Consider the following 13,537-nt stretch of genomic DNA (forward strand, 5'->3'; position numbering starts at 1 on the left):
TTGCTGGTGTTTTATGATCTACCAAGTGCGTCAGACTGTTTCCATTCCAAACGGATTCTCCACCTTGCCTCTGCACTCTTACTCCACACATCCAGAGTTCACTGGTCCGGAGCCAGATACCCAAGGCCTCTCTCTCTGGGGGAGGGAGGCAGGGGTGTTACTGTGAGCAAGTCAGAAATATTCATGTTCACCTGCCAGTGTTCCTACGTACTGACAGAGCAGAGGCAGCTGGACGAGATCCTGTCCACAACCATTCATTGTGAGTTATGGTGTGGAGGTTTAATGACCTGCCTGGGTAAACCCTACACACCCTGATCTGGGATCCAGTTATAGGTGATGCAAATTTATTTGCCAACCATGTCTAATATACAAGTTTGGAGGAGAAAGGCACCAAGAGGTAACATGGTGCGTCGCTTTAAGAGCTGATGGCAGGATTTTACCAAACTTACGGATGTTCGGAGATGAGGCTGTTTTTAGCATTAACATGTTTCTGTCTCCAGAGTGAGAGTCAAACTTCTAATTTGCCAGTGAGTGAAAATTCTTGAAAGTTGAATCATAATTCTGTGTACAGTGTGTAAGTACACAGTGGTCAGTACTGTCAAAATTTGCACAGTTGTGACCTCTAGTGGTTTGGTAGATTATGTGCAGCAGCCTGCTTTTAGTCAACTGCACTGACGAGGCTTTTTTTTTTTTTTTTTTTTTTTTTAAATCAACTTTATTTATAAAGTTCCTCCTCCCTTCAGTTTATACACAGGGAACATCAGTTACTCACAGAAATAAAAACAGAAGAGATTCTGTTGAAAATAGGAACAAAAGAATTGAAAAGTTGAAATAATAAAGCAACAAGAAAGGAATGTACAAGTAGAGGAAGTTGAGACATTAAAATAACAATTAAATAGAAATAAGGAGCAAATTATAATAGAGTAAATTATATCCAGAGATTATATATAGAGTTGTGTGATATGGGGGGGGGGGGTTTGAGCTTTATATACATCTATTGAATAGAGAAAATATATCTATATTTTTGTGCATTTCACTTGATGACGATACTGTTAACTAGAAATTTAGTGTTTGGTCATGGTGACTCCTAACTGGATGGATTGAGAGAAATCTTATTATGGAGCTCAGCCAATCATGAAGGATTTCCAGAAGTTTTGGATCTGTCACAAACATAAAATAAGTGCTCTGTTGTTTCCAGGTTCATGTGGGTCTGCCACGGTGCATCGCTTTAAACGCTGCTGCTGCAGGGAATCATGGGACGGCATTCTCTTTTCCTCTCATAACGGACGGACCAGTGTAGCGTATGCTAAAGGAGATAAGACAGGAAGCACTGAAGCCCCTTTCCTGAACATTTGGAGAATTCAAACGGCTGACGCTTTGATTCTTCCAGAACATTTCACTCAGTCTGGAACCTTACTAAGAAAAAAAAAAAAAAAAAAAAAAAAGAGTATTCGACCTCAGCCAATGTGTGGTACATGATCTGTCCCATGTGCATCTAAAAAAAGGAGGAGCAGATTTAGAAAATATATAACTCAATATTCTGTTCAGGAAAATTACCTGAGCTGCTGAATTCAACACTGCTCAGCACCAGTGTTCAGTTATTTCTCTGAGCAGTGGGTAGGTGTTGTGAAGTTCAGGATCTTTGAGAAGTTCAACGAAGTGAGAGCAGGATTTTGGACCTTTGTTAATAATTTGATCGATCAGTTTGGTGACAGTTTCTCCTGGCGATGGGATAGACATCAGATTTTGATACTGAATGCGTGTGACAATATCTTTGGCATCAACATGCTGCAGAATGAAGGAGTGATCCGCACTTAGGCAGTCGATGAGCTCCACCTTGTGCTTCCTGAGCGTTTTCACAGCAGGGTCCTGTAAGAGACAGCAGGTTGTTTGCCTTTTGTCTGTTTGTTTTGGGTATTTTTTGTATGAAATGGGGAAAGTGCACTTTTTGTTGTGTCTTGGACACTATTTTTCTATGTCAACATGCAGTCTGAAGGTTCTGCCTGTAGAAACAGGAAGTATTTTCTCAGTGTTTGCTGCCTGTCTCCTCGCACAGGCCAAACACAGGCCTGTACAGGGTGATACGACTTCAATTTCTGTCCCATATGAAATTAGAGCCAGGAGACAGTTAGAGGTTCGTTACTAAGCTAAGACTCATCTGTCTGATCTGTACAAAAACAGACATAAAAAATGACATACTGTGTTTTCACTGGGAGATATTTACTAGACTATCTCTTCACAACAAGTGCAAAGTATTAATGTGATTTGTCAGAGGTTAATGTCATGATCTGACGGTTCAGCCTGACTTTAAACTACAGAGGCATCACTGAGTTTGTTCCATCATGACTAACTCTAAAAACCAAACCAACCTATCAGTGTGTATGTTAGTGTTTGAGCGTTGCTGACACTGTGTCCTGTACCTGAGAGGAAGGCAGAGGCTCAGTCTCCTCTACTGTGCCTGAGGAGAAAGCAGAGTCAGGATTCACTGAACTTTCCAAACAGGAATTTGTCTTTTGTTGTTAAATGTGACACTGACACAAAGTGACATGTACATTATTAGACAGTTGGTAAAATGTTACCTGAACGTACATGAGATGACTTCAGAGTCACCGACAAATTGACATCACCGTCGAAAGTGCAGTCACATATTCTATCAGCACCTATTACGCTGTTATCGAGCGCAGTGTAATCTGCTTGGGAACCTGTCCAGCAACTATTCCCTGAACAAGAAAAAAAAACTTGTTTTCAAAATGCTCAAACCAAAGCACAGCGACGTATCACACAACTCTTCTTAAATGATTTAACTCTACAGAGAATATCTGAGAAGTATTAACACTCACCAGGCTGACTACTTCCTGGACCACTCTCTATTTCAATCCTCTTGTTGAGGGATTTTCCTTTCATATTTGTTATTTCTCTGGTGGAAACAACACTGTTACCAGCAGCAAACACTGTTGGAGGAGGTGGACCTGTAAATACAAAATAAAAATATATATACATATATATCATAACCTCTGTGGTGCTGTCTGTCAGAGGACGTTATAATAATCTTTACAGACTGATCTTTACCTTGAGTGAAAAGCTGTGGCAGCTGCTCGTAACAGTGTTTGATGCTGCTTCAGGATGCCCAGGAACGTCTGACAGACATCGTCTCCTTTTCCAGTTATTATTTTCATAAGTGCTCTCATTTTCTCTAAGCCACTGTTTTGCTTTTCTATCTTCAAGGATTCATTCCTGGTTAATATATCCCCACACTTATCAATTATGAAATCGGGGTTAGTGGAGAGGCACAGACAAAGTTTGTCCTGCACTGACTTCAGCTTGTCCATGACCTTGAGAGAGGACAGAAAGTGTTGGCAGTCAGAGAGTCAGGCACTTTGACAGCTGTGATCAGCTTATAGAATTACAGTGTGTACGTTTTAGTGCACATGACAAACTTCAGTAATCGACACTTTAAAGTCATTAGTTGGTGCTCACACAAAGAGCCACACGGTGCATTCACTGCACATGATATTATAATGACTATAAATGTCCAGAATGTAAAGTTTGCACAAGTGACATTAATACATATCACCGCATATGAGCAGACATGTTACACCAGCAGTAAACTGCAGCCGCAGCGTAATTCAGGTGAACTTCTCCACAGACCACAGTCTCTTTATGACAGAACAAATAATAATAATAATAATAATAAAACATGTCTTACCTTTATTTCTCTGTTTCTTGTCTTTGTTGGACGGACCAGTCGGTAAAAAGACGACGTTTCTTCTCGTGGACAGAAACCGAAAGCTCGCGGTTTCCTGCCTCTCTTCACTGCGCACACTCACAATGTGAAGAGCAGCGGGCGCGCGGGTACTTCCGCGTTTTCTCTCGTTGTTTACCATGTCAGTGTCCCGCTCGTAAATGTGGGTCTACATCCACCAGGAGAGGCGGTGCCGTGAAGTCTTTATCCAGAAGGTTTATGAAATATCCCGCTGAACTGAGTTTAAGTTCTATCAGAAATCCCTAAAACTTCTAAAAACTTCTCACTGGAATGAATGGACATTAGGCTGAACTCGCCCCGTGTAAGTTTATTGTTTATTTCTTATTGAATTCGCTTGATTTGATTGATTTTCTGTCATTTGATCGAACCTGTTGACGCTGAGAGTTGGAAATGTTGCACCATGTTGAAAAGTTCTTTGTTTGTTTCTGTGTTTTTTACTTTGCTGATGCCTTATTGACGATTTGGATTATATGCCGCCATGTTTGTTTGTGAATAAAGGACGATAAATAAGTAAGAATAACAGGTGTGTCTTACCTGAGCTGCAGCAGTGTTTCAGCAGAGGGCAGAGCTGAAAGACCTGGTGGGGATGCCGGGGAGAAGGCGGGTGAGGTGACCGGGTTGAGGGTCATGACTGCGGGGAAATGTCGTTTCCTTTTGTCGGGGGTTGGCAGACGTGACGCAGGGGATAATGGGACAGAAATAACATGACTTACATGTAAATGTCGGAGGACTGGACCGAGTTAGATGGACGGAAGTCAAACACAGCTCATGAGACGCCGCCATTTCAGCAGAGAGGATTTAAAAACTCTGGGAGCTCACGACTGATTGGTCTCAAGGTGAGCGCGTTTGTTTGGTGATTGGATGGAAACAGAAATCAGCAGGTGGAGCTAAGAGATGGCGGGAAAACTGTGTCATGCGCAGAGGGATGAATTAACTTAAACTTCATGTCTACAGCACATCATGTCCCGTCAATCTGCGATCGTGTCTATATGAATAATAATAATAATAATAATAATAATGATAATTTTACTGTATCTAGATAGAAGAAGTTACATTAAATGTTAAAGAGTGAACAAGTTGTGATAGTATTTATACACTGCAGAGAAAACTACCCAAGGTCATTTTTATTCATTTGTATTAAAATAGAATTGATATAAATTATTCACTTCATGACAAAATACTCCAAAACAAGCACCAACAGACTGTATAATACAAGCACGAGCATAATGAACTGATGTTATTAAACTAACATAAGCATTCAGACATTTGAACTCTCACTCTGTTTCTAACTGTTCCTGTTAATCCCAATAAAACTGCAGTGGCTGGAAAATCTATGGAAGTTATCAGTATGAAAATGTTACTTGACACTGAAAACAATGTGATTTATTATAGTTTAAAGTCGAGCGCTGACACAGGAGATAAGAGACGGGGCAGGCTGTTAAAAAGCAGGTGGGGTATGACACATTTTTGGCTGTAATGTTTAACATTACCCAACCTGTGTCTGCTGAGATGGGGCTGTACAAACACTGATATGTAAATATTGAAGCAGTAATGGAAAGAAGTCATTTGTCACAGACAGAACTGATCGTAACCTCTGAGGTCTGTTCAGAGTTTTCACTGTGGAGGTGTGTGTTTGCTGCTGGATGAGCTTTTGACAAACGTAGCGTTGCGCTCCAGCGTGACAGGCCTCCGTCCGGACGACTGGTTCAGTTCGCTCATGTCCACCCCCGAGTCCAGACTGGTTTCTCGGCTCTCCACCGGCCTCCGTCTCCTCTGCTGCTCTGACACGGCGTAGTGGATCTCAGCTGCAGGTTTGCCCTCCAGTGATACGAACCAGGCCCGGGGAGGCTGAGGCGAGGGGATTTTAGAGAGTTCTGCCAGGGCGTGCACCGAGTGCCGGCTGTCCCTGATTTTATTCAGAGTCCCTGGGACTGACACAGGACTCTGGGAGGCTGAAGTGAGCCCTGGAAGTGTTGGTGGAGGTCGCTGCCTGAGAGCCTGCTACAGCTCCCAGCTGCTCCTCACTTTCCACCTCCTGGTTCTGGGTCAGGCCTTTTGGCAGCGTCTGGGTGAAGCTGTCTTTGCTCGGCGGCTCAGCGGCACCACCGTTTGAAGCCCCTGCACGGGGCAGAGTGGCCGACTTGCTCCACTGGGGCAGTTCCTCCCCCTCGTCCAAATGGAAGAAGGCTGGAGCGTGAAGGATGGCGACAGGCTGGTTGTAGAAAAACAAGTTCTCAGTCAGAGATGCTGCAACTCTCATCTGCTCTGCAGATTTGCCTGAACGAATCACATCGCTGGGATCAGAGTTCAGGTCCAGGTCAGTACACTCCAGCATAATAGGCCACAGCACTGGGGTTAGCTATTACACTGCTACTGTGCATTGAATGAACAGAGGAGCTGTGTCGATTGTCCCCTGTCTCTGTGAATGACTGGTTCATCCCGTCCTCCCCCACTTCATCATCACAGGTGGAGGTGGTCTGGTCTTTTCTCGTCACTGCTCGGATCTTCTTCGTCTGAGTTTCACTCAGGGAACGTCTGCAAACGAGACAGAACGTTTGCTTTAAGCAGAACCAGGCCAATCAAACACTGATTACACAGATATTAAAACACATTCACTTGAAGAGATAATTGCTTTTTAATGATTTATGGAATTTGTTTTACAGGTAAAACTCAACTTGAAATGATCAAATAATCAGAGACTGGAGGATGGGAAAGACACAACCAGGAAGTGCATCTTACTCTCAATGATCACATTAACATCAGCACCATCTGGACACGACCAGAGTGAGATGGAAGCCTTTGTTACCTGCGATAATACAATAATCCAACCAGAAGACAGACGACAACAAGAAGCATTCCTCCGAGGAGAAGCATCAGGAGAGATGAATGGCGTAAGATGAAGTCGATGGGAACGGCAAGTCCAAAGAAACCTGAGGCAAAGGTGGAACAGTCAGGAGAAGTTTGAACAGAGAACAACCATCATTCTTTCATTTCCATTTGAAGTGATTATCATGACACTGGCATGTCACAGCCATGTATGAAGGGGATGGTAGGAGAAAACAACAGAATCCTGAACTCTACATACAGGATTTTAACTGAGCACTTACCTCTGGTTGGTGACAAAGGTGCTGCAATCCAGTAGCCGAGGTGAGGAGCTGTGAACGTCCACAGGAGTTTTCCATCCACTGACACCACCTTTCCTAGTCCCTTCCTCATCCATCCACCTGGATGAAGCAAACGACAAAACAAACACATCATCTCCAATGACTACAGCTGCCACAGTCTGCTCAGACCTACACATAAACAGACTGCACCTGGTGACTCGTCAGATTTAAAGTTAGCTGAAGTTAATGAATTCACAGAACAGTGTTCATTTGAAGTTCGTTTCAGTCAGATGTCTGTAACGAGTGAGTCACGGTTAAACTCGCCTCCTATCTAGACCGAACAGACAGACCTTATAAGACAACTTTTTCTTCCAGGCATCAAACTGTGACACTAATAAGACGTGATGAGTGATTCTGCATTTAGGTTACAACCGCCCTGTAGACTGATTGTAGATTGATTTTGTGTACTGTATGATGATTTGTGTTTCTACTCACCAGTGGTCCGGTTAAAGAACCACGCTGGAACAACGTTTGAAATCTGGAGTCTGACGGCCTGTCAGGAATACTGAGGCTGATCTGAATGGGTCCGCTCACATGTAACTCTGTGTCCCCTGAGAAAAGCTGCACGCTGACAGCCGCCACCGGGCTCAAATCCACACTGACGTATCCTTTAAAACATGAGACGATGTTTAGGAGAAGCTGAAAAACCTCACTTTACTCACCTTTTTCTTTTCTTAAATGAAACTTTCATTTAACTAAGTGGTGTCAGTGCAACTGAAACAATAGTCTGACTGACAGTATCGACTGCTGCTTGGATAATGTCGTCAAATAACGACAGACTGACTGCACCACTCCTTAAGCAGTGTCAGTGTGTTGTGCAGAATTTATAAGAGATTTCTTGCATCTCTTGAAATCATTCTTATTATTTAACTTAAAGGCAGAAAGACAGAAACATTTCTTGTGAAAGTTGGTGCTGGTCTACAGCCCATTCATTTCTCTCTGTCAGCTACTCTGCCTCAGTGTCTGTTTATATCGTAACGACCACCAGATGGCACCAAACACAAAATATTCCAGAGTTTCAGAGAACGTTCCTCTCCATGTGCACAATTAAAGAGTGAAGTGAAGAACTACATGTGTATTTAGTGCTATTATTAACTATTAACTGTTTTTAGAATTATACTATGAACTAAAAGTGATTATTTTGAAGACATACTCCTACCTGATTTACTGCTTATGATGCCCACAGTGTTGCTGAAGCTGCCGTCGTCTGGTGACAGCTGGGGAATGGTCAGGTAGGCTTTAACAGAGGTGACGTTCCTGCTGTCGGTCAGATTCAGCAGGCTCTTGGGAAACTGGACGACAGGACTGCGACGAAACATCTGTAAATAAAATGTGAAAAATACTGGCTGTAAAGGGTTTGCATATGTATGTATTTGCCCTTTAACGCAGCTGTATTTAGCTGCTATAATGTACTTCCTTACATGAAAACCTGCGCAGACAGGCAAAGACACAGAGAGGAAGAAGAAGAGTAAGTGAATTCATACAGTACCAGATGTTTTGCCAGTGATGAGGACAGAGTCTTCAAAGAGCCAGATGTTCCCTTGGTTCAGTCTGAGCAGTGACATGGTCACTGAGGAAAATACTGCCATGAAAGTAACAGAGGAAATATGATAAATCAGCATGGAGTTGGTTTAAAAGATAAACAGCTTCTCCACTAGATGGCAGCATTACATTGTGTTCTATCATGTTTTTATCCTGGGGGAAACGGGGGAAGGCTCACAACAAACATAAGTTTAAAGATAAGATTCAGTTCTTTGCATCGCAGCACTGCAGAAGGCAACGAACAGTGAGAGACAGATGACCACACACACTCCATATGTGGGCTGTAGAATGATCCCTGTGGGTGCTGCCGCCTAATGAGGTGTCAAACAGCGGTGAGGAGCAGAAACTGGCCAAGCAATGACAAGCAGAGAGGTTAGAAAATCACTGAGGTCAGTTTTTTACATGATAGCGTTTGAAGTGTCTCAATCAGAAGAAACAAACACAAACACCACACAGTCCACAGCTGATAGAAGCTGCAGCTGCTCAGCGATTCCTCAGAAGGTGGAACAGTGTAACTGGGTTAATACGAAGCATGAAGGACAGTCTGAATGAGAGCCAATGATAAATAAATACAACATTGCTTTTCTTATATTTCTACACTTGATGAAGCTCAGTAACTGTGGTGACTTTAATCACAGACACACATCAAACATCTTACTCTGGCGTTCTGCTGGTTTTACAGGGCAGCAGTGTGTAAATGTAGCCATGCCTGCTGGCCACCAGTGTGATCGGCAGCCCACTTTGGTAAGGTACACGAAGCAGAGCAGCACCGTCCTCCCCGGTGAGGGCGGCGTGGGCCCTGCTGTAGTTGATGTAAACCTCCACCAGCGCTTGGCTCAGGAACTGACGACTCAGCACGTCGCTAACCTGGACCTTCAGGTTAAAGTCAGAACCTGGAGGAGGGGAGGATAAAGTTGGATTATGCTCAAGGCAAAGATGCACTTCAATCTTCTCTGCATTATAAGGTGTTCCTATTATTTAGTCCACACCTGTTATGCAGTACAACTACATACTCTGCTGCTTCAAGGCGATGGAGTCGGCTGCAGTTGCAGTCTTATTGACTAAACAACAGGAAAACTCATTTGCAGACTCCCTGGAGGATATCAACCAATTAATCCCAGCAGATTGTAAAGAGGAGGACACGATTACTAATTTTAATATCAGGCGATTAGAATAACAAAGCAAGCATTAAGGACAACATTGTGCTACATCAGCATGCAGACAGCTAAGTACAGTACATATTTCCAATAAAGTCATTCTCATGAGGGAGCTCTAATCATTACAGGTAGCTCTTAGAGAATCCCATTTAAGGCCTAATGATAATGTGACACCTTCTCCACAAACCCAATTAGCCACTTTCACACTGTGCACCAACATCCAATAGTAAGTTCATGACAAAAGGACTTTGCTTCTTAGAGGTACAGTGCTGCATAACAATGAAGGACTGTTCAGTAATACATCACTTCTTGCCTACTCCAGATGGCTAAATGGTCGTCATGCAGATAAGCAGATGCTACAAAAAATCAGTCCCCGAGGAACACAAGTTACATTAAAGCTGCGAGCAGCGTTGATCGGGTCCTCGGCAGGACGCCGGTCAACGCAGCCACGCACTTTTGTGACCATCAGACACTGTATTTACATCTAAATATCCAATAACCCTGAGTCTACGCTCTCAAAGACACAGTAACTGTCCAGGAGAGGATTAGCATCATGTCCACGTCTTCTTCAACACAAACAAAAACTGACCTGATCACATTAAAAGCCTGATTACCTCAGAAATATGTTCTTTGGTAGCTGCACCAGTCATATTTAGATATAACCACCGGATCAACGTCAGAGGCATCACTCGGCTCTGCTGAGGATTTTAGCCTCTTTTAGTGAACTGGTTTGGTTTTCCAGAGGCAGTGGTGTGCAAACATCATCACTGAAACAGCTTCAACTGCTGCCCACAGATGGCCAAAAAAGTATTCATTTAATTTTAAATTGTGATTTAAGTAAACATAGCATTCCAAACACCAGCAGTCAGCAGGGTTAAAAAAAACCACATATGGTTTCACAAACCAGCGAGAGAAATCTGAGCACAAGGTCCTCATCACAAATACTGATGGAGCCTCTGAACAATGCTTCAAAGAAACAGCTCAGTACCAGAGTCCTGTGTACAGCTGCAGGAGTCTGCTAACACTGGGCAGCACCCACGTATCTGCCTACACCTCCTGCCCTGCTATAAATATTCTCCACTGTACTTTTCTCCAGTCTGGGCCAGGAAGTGAGTTTTGGGAAACATAAATGATCACCAGCCCTCCACAGATACAGCATATCATCATTATTTTGTGTTGTGAGACTATAAAAAAAGTCCTTCCTGCACTTTTTCTTAGTAACTAAATGCTGATGCACTGCTGCACATCTTCCTCTAATGGTGACAATTCAGCACTGACAGTAGCAGTGGTTGAATTTGCTGTTAGTAATCCTGCTGCTATGCGATCTGCCAAAGCTCGGCTGAAAACTCATGAAGCCATGCTACCAGCTTTCACAATATTTCAGCCAGAGCCAAAGCCAGATAACCAGATCGACCCACATCCTCGCTCCCAACAATTCCCTTTGATCAGGGGCAGACGAACGCCCGGAGCCACCAGGAGCGCCTGCATCTTCAGCCGCAATGTGAAACAAATATCTACATTTGGTCGTGTCAGCGTCGACCTGCCGAGATACAAAGTGCACGCCAGCACAGATGGACAGGAGGACACTTGTTTTGGGCGAGGCAGCTTCCTCTGTGTGTTCGGCTTTAGTGGCCAAACAGAACAGAAATGGAGGTGTGTCGTGCCAGATTACTATAATCTCCCCATTTGGAGAACTGAACCACGGCACAAAGAGGTTTATGGAGTATACTGACATGGGCTGTCTGAGGCCTCCGACGCAGATGAGGAACAGATCCCATGATGTGGCTCGAACACTGTTAAACACCATGGTAACTGGTGTTTAACACACACAATACTGTAGTGTTTCCAAATACCTTCTTTATCAGCGTGTGCAAATGTGACTTTGTAAGAGCAGGGAACATATTTCCACTAATCAAACACTGGATTACAGAGCTTCTTCCCTGACAAACCTAAACCTTTTTCAGCCTCCTTTTTGGAGCCTCCAATCAGAATCAGGAGGAAGGAACAAAAACATGTTGACTGGTCGGTTCTCTGAGACCACCAGGCAGGATAAACAGATGGTCCAACAGGGACTTATCTCTGATGACCCCCCACCACCACCCGTTTGTTTGTGTGTGTGTGTGTGTGTGTGTGTGTGTGTTGGAATTAGGCCACACATTCCACTGATGGAAGGAAAAAAAAGTGCATCCTTCGACCTGCTTTACGCACGAATCAGCAAAATCAAAATAAACTGAGATTTGAGGCAGAGGATGCTCAGGATGGAGTCCAGTGATGCTGGTTCCTGTGGTCGAATAATTAAAATCCTCACCGGGGCAAAATGATTAAATCTTTAAATCTGTTGCTCTGCCCATTGTGAAGGGTACAACAATGAAGATGTTAATCTCTGCAGGAGAGAATCGACCATCTGGCTAAAGAAAGGAGGAGCTTTTTGTTCATTTTCCAGCTTTCTTTTTTTGATTATTTAGTAGGAAGTGGGCAGCGTTTCTCCTGAGAGTTTCCTCTGGCTGAGGGGAGAGGAGAGGGTTAGGCTGGGCTGAGGACGGCACAGAAGGAAAACATGTGAAATGGTGAACGCAGGCTGTGGGATGGTGAGATGACGGATGGTAATGTACTCCTACAGGAGCATGAATTAGTCATGAATCAGTGAGCAGGGTCACAAATCCCTCTTTCAGATCCTCCACTGCTCTGATGTAAACAAGAGGATGGTTGTGGGAAGTGCAGGCATCTGAGAGAGAAAGGGAGGGAGGGCAAAGGTTGACGTACAAAACTAAAATACCCAGCAGGAGACAAACTGAAGAGGTTTAATGACAGCTCTCGAGTCTATTCAATTTGTAGATAAATATTAGAAATAATGTGCGTGTAACGTGATAAATCGCTGCCTTGTTGGTGGTGAAGTGTAAAAAGAGACAGATGGAGAAACTGTTAGTCATGAGGTGACAGCAGAAAGCTCCCACATCACTTCTTGCTCATGAACACATCACCAGATTTGTGAACAAATCCTGATACAGATGGTCTGAGACTAAATCAGGACATGAGGCTATAATCTGTTACAAAAACCATTGAGAATGAAGGTAAAACATGAAGAGAGTCCCATACAGACCTGGCGGAGGACCCAGCACTTGTTGTTGGTACTGAAAGGGCTCCTGTCCCATGTGATCCCGCTTTGAAAAGTTGCCGTCATCGATATGCAGAGCGCGTCCCACAGTCGGAGTGAACAGCCTCAGCGCGGACATCACACACAGCAACAGGCGCATGGCTTCAGAAGCGGCGGACGCTCGGTGTCACTTTCCGCTCGTCCCGCGTCTCATCTACAACTTATACAGAGACGGAGAGGACCGATCCTCAGACATCCGAACTCCTCTGCTGTCACAGCCGCTCCGCACACCGCGCTGCAAACCCCGCCCCCTCAGGCTGCTTCACGAGGCCCACAGAGCTGATCCATCCCTCCATCCCTCTATCTATCTATCCCTCCATCCATCCATCTATCTATCTATCTATCTATCTATCTATCTATCCATCCATCTATCCATCTATCTATCTATCTATCTATCTATCCATCCATCCATCTATCTATCCTATCTATCTATCTATCTATCTATCTATCCATCCATCCATCTATCCATCTATCTATCCTATCCATCCATCCATCCATCTATCTATCCATCCATCTATCTATCCATCTATCTATCCATCCTATCCATCCATCTATCTATCTATCCATCTATCTATCTATCTATCCATCCATCTATCCATCTATCTATCCATCCATCCATCCATCTATCTATCCATCCATCTATCCATCTATCTATCCATCCATCCATCCATCTATCTATCTATCCATCTATCTATCTATCTATCCATCCATCCATCCATCTATCTATCTATCCATCCATCTATCCATCTATCTATCT

General features: G+C 43.7%; 2 long non-coding RNA genes and 1 pseudogene across 3 annotated transcripts; all 3 read right to left on the minus strand.

The window, feature by feature from the left end:
- Nucleotides 1-1,121: 1,121 nt before the first annotated feature.
- LOC108887692 (uncharacterized) lies at nt 1,122-2,723 on the minus strand. Of its 2 annotated transcripts, none has more exons than XR_001961678.2 (3): nt 2,590-2,723; nt 2,421-2,458; nt 1,122-1,869 (listed from the first exon to the last, which is right to left on the minus strand). It is a non-coding gene; the product is annotated as an uncharacterized LOC108887692 (long non-coding RNA). The 2 variants fall into 2 exon arrangements; XR_001961677.2 differs by having other exon boundaries at nt 2,580-2,723.
- A 92-nt stretch (nt 2,724-2,815) lies between these two features.
- On the minus strand, nt 2,816-3,856 carry LOC127142362 (uncharacterized). The gene is made up of 3 exons (XR_007813019.1): nt 3,707-3,856; nt 3,070-3,332; nt 2,816-2,969 (listed from the first exon to the last, which is right to left on the minus strand). It is a non-coding gene; the product is annotated as an uncharacterized LOC127142362 (long non-coding RNA).
- Nucleotides 3,857-5,124: 1,268 nt separating this feature from the next.
- On the minus strand, nt 5,125-13,166 carry LOC108887691 (protein FAM171B-like; annotated as a pseudogene).
- Nucleotides 13,167-13,537: the final 371 nt, after the last annotated feature.

Source organism: Lates calcarifer, linkage group LG1, assembly GCF_001640805.2.
Source record: "Lates calcarifer isolate ASB-BC8 linkage group LG1, TLL_Latcal_v3, whole genome shotgun sequence".
Lineage (NCBI taxonomy): Eukaryota > Metazoa > Chordata > Actinopteri > Centropomidae > Lates > Lates calcarifer.